The 12,569-nt window shown below is 35.8% G+C and overlaps 1 long non-coding RNA gene across 1 annotated transcript; it reads right to left on the reverse strand.

The window, feature by feature from the left end:
• Window positions 1-6,595: 6,595 nt before the first annotated feature.
• On the reverse strand, window positions 6,596-10,739 carry LOC133811839 (uncharacterized). The gene is made up of 3 exons (XR_009883418.1): window positions 10,726-10,739; window positions 7,215-7,306; window positions 6,596-6,612 (listed from the first exon to the last, which is right to left on the reverse strand). It is a non-coding gene; the product is annotated as an uncharacterized LOC133811839 (long non-coding RNA).
• Between the last annotated feature and the right edge of the window lie 1,830 nt (window positions 10,740-12,569).

Below are 12,569 nucleotides of genomic sequence, written 5' to 3' on the forward strand. Positions count from 1 at the left end.
GGCTAACATCAAGCAGCAGCCTAGTGAATCCCTAAAGGCATATCTCAACCGATTCACAAATGCATCCACTCAAGCTAGAGATGCTGATGATAGCTGTAAGCTCATGGCTATGAGAACGGGAACTGCCATGGACGAAATTTTTTGGAAAGAACCCCAAAGAAAAGGGGTGAACATTGTAGATAAGTTCTTGGCTCGAGCTCAATAATGGATAAATTTAGAAGTGGCTGAGTTTGCTATCATAGGAACTAGCCAGACCCCAGTTCAGCCCGTTGGAGTGGAACAGATGTTGTAGCTATGGCTCAGCCCACTGCCCAGAATTACCAGTTGGATGGTAATAAACGGAAAGGGAATGGTGATGGAAATCAGAATGGTTCTAAGAAAAATAAGCATGGGGATAAATATACCTCCGTCTACACCACCTATACAGATTTAACGGATACACGAGAACGTATTTATTTAGCTAACTATACTCGCCTTGCATAGAAAAAGCCCGAGTCCATGACGCATCAAAGGGCAAAGAAAGAACCAACTAAATTATGTCGATATCATAATGAAATGGCCACAACACTGATGATTGTCATCAACTAAAAGATGAGATCAAGACTCTCATTCAAGCTGGGCTGTTAGCACAATACGCTCGAAACGGGGTAGCTCCTAGTCAACTGGCAGGCCAGAATTCACAACTAGCTCAGGCAAGCCAAGCCAACACTCAACTAGCTTCAGGGAATCAGGTCATCCTTCCTCCTTTTGAAGGATGGGAAATAGCCACTATTGTTGGAGGGCCCATTTTGGCTGGAACAAGCAATGGAGCACAAAAAAGGCATATCCAGAAGCTGAAGATGCACAATGGCATTGAATTTGTACCGGAACAAAGCTTATCAAAGAAACAACGGTTGGAGAAACAACCAATCATTTTTACAGAAGAGGATACTAGCCATGTCCAATTCCTACATAATGACCCTCTGGTGATAACCATTCAACTCACCAATAGAAGAGTACGAAGGATATTGATCGACAATGGGAGCTCCATAAATGTGTTATTCAGGTCCACCCTCGAAAAATGGGGCTATCTGTAGCCAATTTTAAAGTGACCTCAATGACCCTCTATGGATTTTTAGGAGAGGAAATGACAGCTATAGGAACAATCGAGCTCGTAGTTACATTGGGCCAAGGAATGCTATAGCATTGCCATGAGGGGAAAATCACAACCCAAACAGCAGGCCGTGGTAATAACTGAAGAGACTGAGGAACCTCGGGCAATGGTAGTTGCCAAAGAGGAGGAAGAACCTCAACAAGTGAAAAATGAGGTCCCCTAAATTGATCTGAGGTTAGGTGAAGAGAGATTTGAGCACCAAGATTTAGAGGAGCTAGAGGAAATTATTCTTGACCTAGAAGTACCATCGAAGGTGGTAAAGGTTGGGAAAATCTCAGATCTGAAATAAAGGAGTTGGTTGAGTTTCTGAAAAGAAATCTTGATGTCTTTGTCTGGTCGCATGAGGACATGGTAGGGATCAGTCCGAGCGTGATGATGTACACATTAAATTTGGACAAATAAATACCCGTGAAAGCGTAGAAATGTAAGCAATTGGGAAAAGAAGGAGGAGAAGCCCTGGAGGAAGAGGTATATCGCTTATTAAAATGCCGATTCATCAGGGAAGCGAAATATCCAATCTGGACGCAAATAAATATACAGAGCTTAACTGGAAAGGTCGCTGCCTTAAACTAGTTCGTATCAAAGTCAACAGACAGATGTCTCCCATTCTAAAACATGCTTAGGAGAAATTTTACAAAAGCATGAGGCATCGAGACGTCTGCTGAAGTGGGAAATCGAACACAGTCAGTTCAAGATACTATATGAACCACGAAGAACAATCAAAGGCCAAGCTCTCGCTGACTTTGTGGCTGAATGTACGGAATTCCAGGATGAACCAATGAGGGAACCTGTACAAATATTATGGAACTCTTCAATGACGGATCATCAAACTATAATGTGCCTGGAGCTGGAATAATTTTAATTTTTCCTGAAAGACATAGCTTCCATGCAACCCGCAAATTTGGCTTCGATGCCTCCAACAAAGAAGTGGAGTACGAGGCATTAATGGCTGGAGTTCAAATAGCAAAAGAGATGACGGCAAGAGAAATTCAATACTTTATCGATTCTCAACTCGTGGTTAATCAAGTATTATTGGAGCACCAAGCTCTAGGAATCAAAATGGCAGCTTATCTAGCTATGTTTAAAGGTGAACTATCTGAATTCGAGTTGTATTCCGTCGAGCAGGTCCCCCACGAACAAAATACTAAAGTTGACACTCTAGCTCGACTCACCTCCACCAAGGAAGCGGACATATTAAATGTGGTTCCCGTAAAGTTCTTGGAATAACCAAGTATCAAGAAGAAGTCAATGGAAATCAGAGTAATTTACACATAACCAACCTGGATGACTCCTATTTTCGCGTACCTCACGACCAGTAAACTACCAGAAGATTGAAAGAATGCAAGAAAATTATTGCATCAGGTCCTGCGGTATGTTATGGTTGAAGGAATTCTCTACAGGCGAGGCCATTCATTGCTCATCCTGCAATGTGTTTTGCCTGAGGAAGCCCAAACCATCCTTCGAGAAGTGCATGAAGGGTTTTGTGGTGACTATGCTGGGGGAAAAACTTGGCTCTTAAAGTATTAAGGCAAGGCTACTTTTCTCCTATGCTAAAAAAAGACTCGGCCTTGTGGTCCTAAAGTGCGATAAGTGCCAGCATTTTGCCACTATTTCTCAAGCAGTGCCCATGGCGCTGACAATGATTACATCACCTTGGTCGTTTGTTGTATGGGGGATCGACTTTATCGGCTCATTGCAAACTGGAAAGGGAGGAGTTTGCTATGTGGTTGTTGCCATCGACTACTTTACTAATTGGGTTGAGGTCGAGCCCCTAGCAACTGTAACCTCAAAGAGAGTCTTAGATTTTGCCGTGAAGAACATCATATGTCACTTTGGACTCCCAAACAATATTGTGTCTAACAGTGGAACTCAGTTTGATAGTGACCTATTCACAACCTTTTGCAAGAAATGTGGCATAATGAAGAGCTTCTCCTCAGTAGCATACCCTCAAGCTAATGGGTAGGTCGAGGCAGTAAACAAAACCTTGAAGGCGAGCTTAAAGAAGAGACTAGAAGATTCTAAAGGGCTATGGCCTGACCAGCTCCCACAAGTGCTCTGGGCCTGCAGGACCTCACATCGCACATCAATTGGGCACACACCCTTCTCTCTGACCTTTGGAAGCAAGGATATACTCCCATTGGAGGCTCTAGTGACGTCTCATAGGCAAAGAACCTACAAACAAGATCAGAATCACGACCTGCTTAATGCATCCCTAGCTTTTGTTGAAAAGCAGTGGAACGATTCTCAACTATAGCTCGCCCATTACCAACAAAGGGTTACTCGCTATTTTAACTCACAATTAAAAGGACGAAGACTCGAACTGGGTGATTTAGTGCTCTGGAGGATATTTTTGGCAAACAAAGATCCTAAAGATAGTGTATTGGGACCAAACTGGCACTACAAGAAAAAACAATATTCATAACACTTAAAAACTGCTAACTGGGACTATTGATAGCATTTTTGAAAATGCTAACATAGCCCCTGTTATTAAAAGTCCAGTCTTTTCTATAACAGTTTTTGAATGTTATGTTCGGTGTTATCTTAAACTATTCAATAACACATTTTTAGGTGCTATAATATTGAAATAATAACATTTAGATAGAGTTTTTGGTTATAAATTTGAAGTTTAATCTTGTACTTTTTTCATAACACTTTTCAACTGTTACATTTGATTATTTTGATAACATTTTTAGTTTGTTATATTATATAAACCATAATGATTTTTTACGCTTATAATATGTTTCTAAATCATAACATATTAAGGCTTTTTATTGTGATAATGGTACTTATAAGTTTTTTTTTTAATTAAAAGATTTTCATTATTGTATTTTGATAAAAAAAAAATCAAAATTAATCATAAAATATAATTCTCAATAGATTGATAAACCATAAGCAATACATTAAACAATAACTAATTCAAACTCTGAATGTGTCTATTTCATGAGATCTTAGTTCTAACTTAAGTTTGAAAGCATAACATAATAAAGTTTTATAATCTTGAACATTTTTTACTTCAAAAATGAAAAACAAAAAATTACAAGATACACAAAAGTAAACAATGCATGAAACTTGCTCCATCCTTCAATTCATTATCCTTTGTGCACTTGTCTTTGTTGTGAGTCCATTTGTTGTGCACTTGTCATATACTTGTTTCCCTTTCTTCCACAGGTCCATGTGTAATCCTCTTTGCAATAAAGCCAGTTGTAGTCCACAAAAGGCCTATTGCTGTCAAGCTTATGTTAAGCTCCATCTTTAGAGCACTGTAAGCTCCAGTCACATCTACACACCTGTAATATTCGAGTGTAATAATGGAACCACACCAGCAATTACTTAAAGTGGTAATTCTATGGCTTTTATAAAAAAAAAACAGAACCAAATTGCCTTGTATTAATTAAAAATGTATGAAAGTTGTAATTCTAGGTTTCTATGTTGGAAGTAATGAAATTATAAGATTTTATCAGTCAATCCAAGTATAGGTGTCAGTGTGTGCCTATGCATGTGTGTAATCGGTCACTTGATATATTATGTCACTGCACAATATAGTATCTGATAAAACTAGAAGATTAGAACTTATTAAAGTGGTAGCTATAGTCATCCATGTTGCATTAATGAAATTATTAGCTCTTATTAAATATATATGTATTATACTTTCAAAAGCATCAATCAAGCAATCAAAGAATATGTACTATTATCTGATAGAAGTGTCAAACGTAAGCATAAAAAATCATAGACAACCTATGACTTCAATGCAGTAATGTGTATAAAAAGGAAGAATGAAAAGGCTAATAAAAGCAGACATTACATTTATAGGCTAATAAAAGGCTAAGCAGAAACCTCCTATCAAGATAAACTAAAGCTTAATATACTTAAACAATTAAACTCTATAAGAATGCTGCAAGAAAATCCCAAACAAAAATACTAGTTTCTAGTTACCAAATAGAGATTAACAATTTTAAAATAAATATGAATTACAATATAGAGAGCAAACCTTATTTACATTCAATCCTAAGGCCTTGTTTCCTTCATCCAAGTCTTCCAACTTTTTTAATCTTTCACGCTCCAACTTTAGTGCAGCTTCTGCAGCTTTAGTAATGTCACCTACCACCAATAGCCCCTTTCACGCATCAGATAACAGAAAAATTCTTAAAAGAGTACAGAGAACATGAATAAACTGAAAAAAACAGAGGGGAATACAGTGGAGTGTCAAAAATGAACTATTGCCAAAACCTAGCTGATCTTTGTGAAAACTAGGGCTAAACTAGATTTTTAGATAAAAGGGCAAACACGTACATACACGCACCCTTTCCCCACCCGAATCCCACCTAATTAACACACTAGACCAGATATATTTCAAACACAGAATGAAAACAGAAAGATAAAAACTTGGGGTCGAGAAACTAAATATAATGATAATGGAAAAATAGTAGCCCTACAGAGCATTCAAATTTAAAAACCATCAAGATCAAAGCTCAACAGCAATGATAATCACTGCATAGAATATATTTATGCACACATAATCTGTCTATAATTTGTTCATTATTCAGCTCAATGATATAAACACCTTATAAAACTTCAAAAGAATTTAAAATATATTAGATTAATGTTTTCCATTATTGTAAATGCATTATTCGCCTAGTTTTCCATTATGTACTAGTGCATTCCATTCATCAACAACAACCATATACTTCACACTAGTTAAAACAGAACATTTCACAAATGACAAATATGGAATAGAATATAGAAATAAGTTGAGACAACTGCAGTTATATAAATATATAGAGAGAGAGAGAGAGAAAGAGACCTTTTCTGAACTATGAGGCCTTGAAAGTGAGTATCAAAATCTGAAATTCCAGAGCTTAACTGGTTAGAATCCATTGATGCTTCTGCTGCTTTAGCAACGCCCAAAAGCTTTATACACTCATTCCAACACTCAGCACCCCTCCATAGAAGCTTAGCTGCAAGACCATAATACCCAACATCATTAACATCTTACATGAACACCCTATTACATTAACTGCAAATTGTCTAAGAATTTGGCCAACTAGAACTAAATAAGTTAATCACAAATTTAAATGTTGTATTTATCTTTCCTGAAACTTCATAGAAAAAAATAAAAATACTATTCAATGCAAAAATATAAACCTAAACTTCAGTTTTTCCTTAAAACTACTGTATTTGAGACTTAAACCCATTATCATCTCTATCAAGCCATAAATCCAGATAAACAGAAGAAAAAACCAAAACTGTATTATTTTTCTTCAAACTCATGAGTTATTTTAATATATAATAATTATTATAAAAAATAATCAAAGATGATGCCTAAGAATAAAAAATCGTCATTACCCTTTTAGATAAGTGGGGATGTAATCAAAATAAACCATTTTCTTCACGGAAACGGTACCCTAGTCGCATTGAAGTCCCCGCTGTTACAACACCATCCCTACAGTCCCACCTCCATGCTAACATCTGCAACAACAGAGAAAGAAAGAGAGAGAATGAGATCGTGGGTGAGAGGGAAAGAACTAAATCTGGAGACACAAACAGATGTACATATATCCTTGTATATATATAATACCTATACATGAAATAAATACATCAAAATAGAACAACATCAGAGCAGAAAGAACTAAGAAAACTTAAGAAAAAATAGGACAGAAATGGAAAAATAGACAATGAGAGTCACTAAGGAGGGACAAGTGACTAGCATAACAACCAAATAATAATCGCACCACACTTAATTCATAGTAACTGCTCTTTAAAAGTTCTATGCATTTGCCTTGATATAATATGCAATGTCCTAATGGGAATTTATATTTGGAAAGACAACCAAAGAAAAAAAGTTACTTTTTGTAAACAAAAGTAGACCCTACAAACAAACAGAATTAACATAAAACAGATGGAAATACTCATCGCAAGCTAAAATGACATGGTGAAAACTTATAAGAAATCAAGCTATAGAATCATGCCTTGTGTAGTCATGATAGCAACAAAAAGGATTATGCCAACAGGTTGCACCTTAAAAAAATGCCAAGCTTGATCACTGGTTAGAAGAGATATATACCATCGAGCCTACACCTCGCCTTGCCAAGCCCTGCCACCATCAACATCATCATTAGAGAGAATTAAGGCAGTCTCTTTGATTGATTTCCTAACCTATAAATAAGAGACCAAAAATTGAATGAAAGTTAATAGAAGAATTAATAAACAAATCATCAAATAGCTATATATGAAGATAAAACTCCAAAGTAAATTAGATAAAATATAATCACGTGTGAAGACCTGTTGCCATTTTTTCCCGTCTGTTTTATGTATATCTGGTTGTTTTTTATGCTCTGTATTCTGAATTAGTTTTCTATTTCTATTGTTGCTCTTTCCAACTTCTTAGAAAGACCTTAAGGCATTAGTTGATTAATATATACATAAATAAAGAAACCCATGTAAGAAAGCTCAAATACCTTGAACCTGAATATTAATCAAAGAAACTTCCAACATTGAATGTTGCTTTATGCATTTTAATTTCTCATTAAGACCTGGCTAAAGGCATTGAAGCAATCAATACAAAATATTATATTACCACTATGTCAAAAAGCAATCAGTTGAATATTTATATTAGATGAAATTAGCGCATAAATGATCAACTCTTAATAATGGACCCATTCTAAAGATACTTTCATCTTTTACCAAAACATTGATAAGTGCTTATAGTAACTCTTAAAAAAACCATATTAATTATCAAAAGCATCAAACAAAGAAGCCTAAATAATATAAATATGCATATAGAAATAGACATGTTCTGTAAAATTATTACTAGGCAGTCACAGAAAAGTCTTCTCCCCATCAATTGTAGGAAGCTTGCTTTTCCCTTTAGTCTTCACCACAGCTGCCATATGACTGCTGCCCTTCTGAAACTCGTTTAATATATCGTATAGTGGCATATCGGCAGGAACTCTGAGTATACAACATACAAATCAACACTGGATACTCTGACTGAATGTATTTTCTGAAAAATAAAAAATTAGTAATTGAAGAGTTAAGCAAACCGTGGTATTCTCTAGATGGAAACGGCACTGACTGGAGTCTCTGTTTCAGGTCGTACAGTAAGAAGACTTTTCACCTAACAATAAGCAGAATTGAACAAGTTAAAGAGCAGAGTACAAAGTATGTTGCCCGCTGTTAGTTCCTTTGATAAGTCAAATTTAAAATGCATCTAGTATACAAACATCTTCTAAACATTCACATTCTACTACTCTAGCACCCACCAGAAGCAGTCCAATAACGTTCTTCGGATTCCCAGAATAGACAAGAACTCGACCATGCCCCCGAGCAAGAACTTTTCCCGTAGCCTCCCTGTGTTATTGAATAAAAAGAGGAGAAAAATGAGAAATACAGTAAAAAAAAATATAATTTTTTTCTGCAACAAACTTCTGCTAAGAAAACAGAAAATAACTGTACGACAAGAAAACACATTGAGCTGTCATGTGATTCAAACATTCCTAACATTTCAATTGCAGCATAAGACATGTTTCAGTAAAACATGGGTCACGCCATTATGATATGCCAGAGCACTGTATGCGAAAATAAAAATAAAATGTACAAACTATCCTCAGTGAAACTTTGTGTAAAAAGGTGACAGAACTATTGACAAGCCAGCAACTAATTGGGATAGTGTTCCTAAGATGATAGGCTAGGAGCCTAGGACTGATATCACAGCTAAAATATCCTTCTTTTAACACAATCTATCACTACAACTACAACAAAACTTTCTATATTTTCTTCTTTTATAAAAAAATAGTTTCTAAGGTCGAGTGACTGAATCTTTGAAAATCAGCTAAAAACAGCATGTAAACAAAAATTGTGAAAACCAGTAAAATCCAATTGACAGAAAGAAAGAACAATGAATTCATGACCAAAACTCACCAGTCCAAATTTGAATTGACATCTAAGGAAAACGTTGATTCAATGGGTGTCATAGCCTCCTCAGCTGTCTGTTTTTTAAGATTTAAAAAAATTAATAATAGAAAGAAAGTAAGATTCTGATTTTCTAATCATGACACATTATTGCAAGCTTACTAGCATATTCAAGTTACAATTTCAGTATGAGCATCAAGAGTGAAATCATTATACATCAAAATGAAACTATAATGACAAGAAAAGTTTCAGAATGCTCTTTAAACCAAAAGATAAGATGACTGGGGAGTAAAGTAAAAAAATCCAAACAACTTTAAAACAGAATATTGAATAAGCGAGCTCGAGAGAGAGAAAGATTTAGCATGAGCACAAAGTTTCAAATAGCTATACTTCAAAATGAAATTACAATTAAAAAAAATAAGTTTTAGCCTCTTTGGTATAGTTCTAAAGACTCAGAGAGAGAGAGAAGTAGAAGAAGTAAAATAAACTTTCATATTCACCAGGATTTACGTCCACCTCATATAATAGTTGGATATAATACTATCACTGGCATACATGCAAATTAGAAGGAAATGAATGTAAGGAATAATGATATTTATGTTAAGACCTTACCTTCTCAGTTAAATCTAGTGCCCCACTAATAATTGTTGTCTCGTCATGTGTAAGCTCACCACCCTTGCCGGCCTATTATGACAAGATAAGGAAATCAAAACTAATGCCAAGATATACCTATGGTAGATGATAGCAATAATTCGTATTTTCAACTTGTAAAGCTATTCCTTAAGTTAAAGAGCATATTAATTATCCTCAACAGCTTTACTTTACCTCTTGGCTGTGGATGGAGACAAGGACTTTTAACTGAGCTCGCCTAAATAAAGCTTCATTATGTCCTAATACCCAATCCAAAATCTGCATTGTGTATATCTCAAGTCAAAAAATAGATATAAATCCCTTATAATCTGATATCATTAAGAATCCATCGTTTTGCAACCAGATTCCATAGTTTTGCTTTACATTTATGATTTATTTTTAACCACTGAAAAAATACTTAAATTCAATGACTAAAACACCAGTTTAAAATAGTATAGATTAGAGGGTTGATAAATGCAAATTCCAAGTTCACATTTAAATGTTTAAACATCAACTTTCCAGTGGAGATTGTACCTTTCCAATTGGGTAGCAAATTATCATCAAAATCCGAACAAGCCAAACAAAGTTGGAACCTACTGCAAGTCCATATCTAGTACATATAGCTTGTGGGATAACCTGATTTAGAAAAACGAATATCAAGTTTCCATCATAATAAGCCAACAAAAATATTGACACTTTACTGTTAAACCAAGCATGAAAGTTAATGGAACAAAAATAAAATACCTCTCCAAAAAATAGAACAAAAGTCACAGAGAGAATTATAGCCACATACTGATTGAACATTTTATCCAAGTAAATTGGAAGGGCCTGCAAATTTGTGAATCACCATATCAAAACATCAATCTGGATTGTGAATACTCGATAAATATATAATCCATACATAAAATCGCATCAAATTCCAAATGCCAATCGAAAAAATTATTCCAGCACAAGCATATATATATATATATTGATAATATTCAAAATGGTTTTTTGATATTAAATTGAAATCTGAAAAAAAAAACAAATTATACCTCACAGAGACAAACAGAGGTCTCCAGTTCTTGCTCAAAGCCAGTGGGAGAGATAAATAGAGAGGGGGGGACGAGAGACTCAACGAATACAGCACGGGTGTGATCGTGGTGTGCTTAAGTTGCGTGAGTACCGGCGTGAGGGAGGCTTCAGCAGGGGTGTGGTTGTGGTGTGGTTCAACGGCGCGAGGGTTAGAAAGCCGAGAGAATGTGAGAGAGCGAATGAGAGAAAGAGCAAGGGAGAGCAAATGAGAGAAAGACTGAATGCACTGAGAGATTAGGGATTAGGGATTTGAGACCGAATGCAATGAGAGAAAGACTGGTAGAGATTAGGGAGATTAGGGATTTGAGAGAGGGAGAGGCACGCTGGTAAAGATTAGGGATTTGAGAGAGGGAGAGGAACGCTGTTCTTCTTTGTCAATTTGCCGTTCTCTTTTGTCAATTTCAGGCGGCAAAAAGTGTTTCATTTGCCGCCTAAATTTTTTTCCCGTGTCTTTTTTTCTTGTCTCCGTATCAATAGCACTTCTAAAATTATGTTATATTTTAATGTAATATTTGAGAAAAATTGTTGTAGTGTGGGAAGGAACCTATCAGATTGTTGAAGTCTTACATGAAGGAACCTTTAAACTAGCTAGGTTAAGTGGAGAACTGGTGCCACGGACCTGGAATGCTCTACATCTCAAAAAATGCAATCAGTAATAGGACAACTTTGTTAGTTTTTAATGTTTTTATTATTTTCCATGTAAGACTTATTTATAAAAGTCATTCTATTTTAATATCAGGATTGCTACACAATTTAAATGTAGAATCAACAGTTTATCTTATTCTTGTGATGTATCACGTGCTCATTTTGTTGAAGCGACCTAGAATATTCATAAACTATGATCGCTTAGAGGGCATATAACCCTCGAAGATTCTTTGAAGTATTGAACAAATTTAGATAAAATTTGCGCAACTTAGAATTTGGAAAATTGATTATTCTATGACATTTTAAAGCTCAAATTCTCAAAGAAATTTCGAATAAGGACTAAGTTAAGGAAATTCAAAGAAACAAAACCTAGAATTCAACTAGGAACTTCTGGATATATCCAGGTCCAAGGCTTGATTCCTAACAGGTCTAACACTATTAGGCGAATAAACTCCTGGATATAACCAGGTTATCAATCAAAATTAACTGGTCGAGCCATTAGGCACTCATCTCGATCTAAAGTTAACCCATGTGACTATGCCAATGTACAAGGACTTGAAAAAAAAAAAGAGTTCATAAACATGGCAAGATAATAGGATAAGGGGAAAAATAGATTAGACATTAATGAACATGTACTAATGCAAGTATATGAATAACTTGAGGAAAAATAACCTTGAACTAAGCTCTAAGGCGATTGTCTCAGCTTTTGAAAGCTTAATTATAAAAGGTTCAAAGAACCTGAATTAAAACAAAAAAATAACTTAGGATGAGGACGTCCTAACCATCACTGACCACTGGCATCTAGCCGATGTGATGTCACCGCATCAACGCCCCTGTCAGCAGCCCCAGAAGCCTCCATGGTCTCGAAGGGCTCTTGCAAGAATTGGTTTTGGAACATGGCAAGGTAACGCCCCAAAGCTCCACATCCAGAAACGAGAAGTCTCCTTTCTAGTTGTATGCCCAGCACCGATATAGCATCTCCTCCAGGGAATTTTTTGCCTAGACAACATCCTACTGCACCTTCTCAGTATCCTGCTTATCTTTCTCATTGACCTCGGACAGTCTCACCTCAACCTCGGACATCTTTTTTTTTTTATCCTTTCGACTTCCTCAAGTTTCTTGTTGAGGTTTTTGACCTCGAACTTGAGCTGGTCTTGAC

The sequence above is a fragment of the Humulus lupulus genome, chromosome 1 (assembly GCF_963169125.1).
Source record: "Humulus lupulus chromosome 1, drHumLupu1.1, whole genome shotgun sequence".
Taxonomy (NCBI): domain Eukaryota; kingdom Viridiplantae; phylum Streptophyta; class Magnoliopsida; order Rosales; family Cannabaceae; genus Humulus; species Humulus lupulus.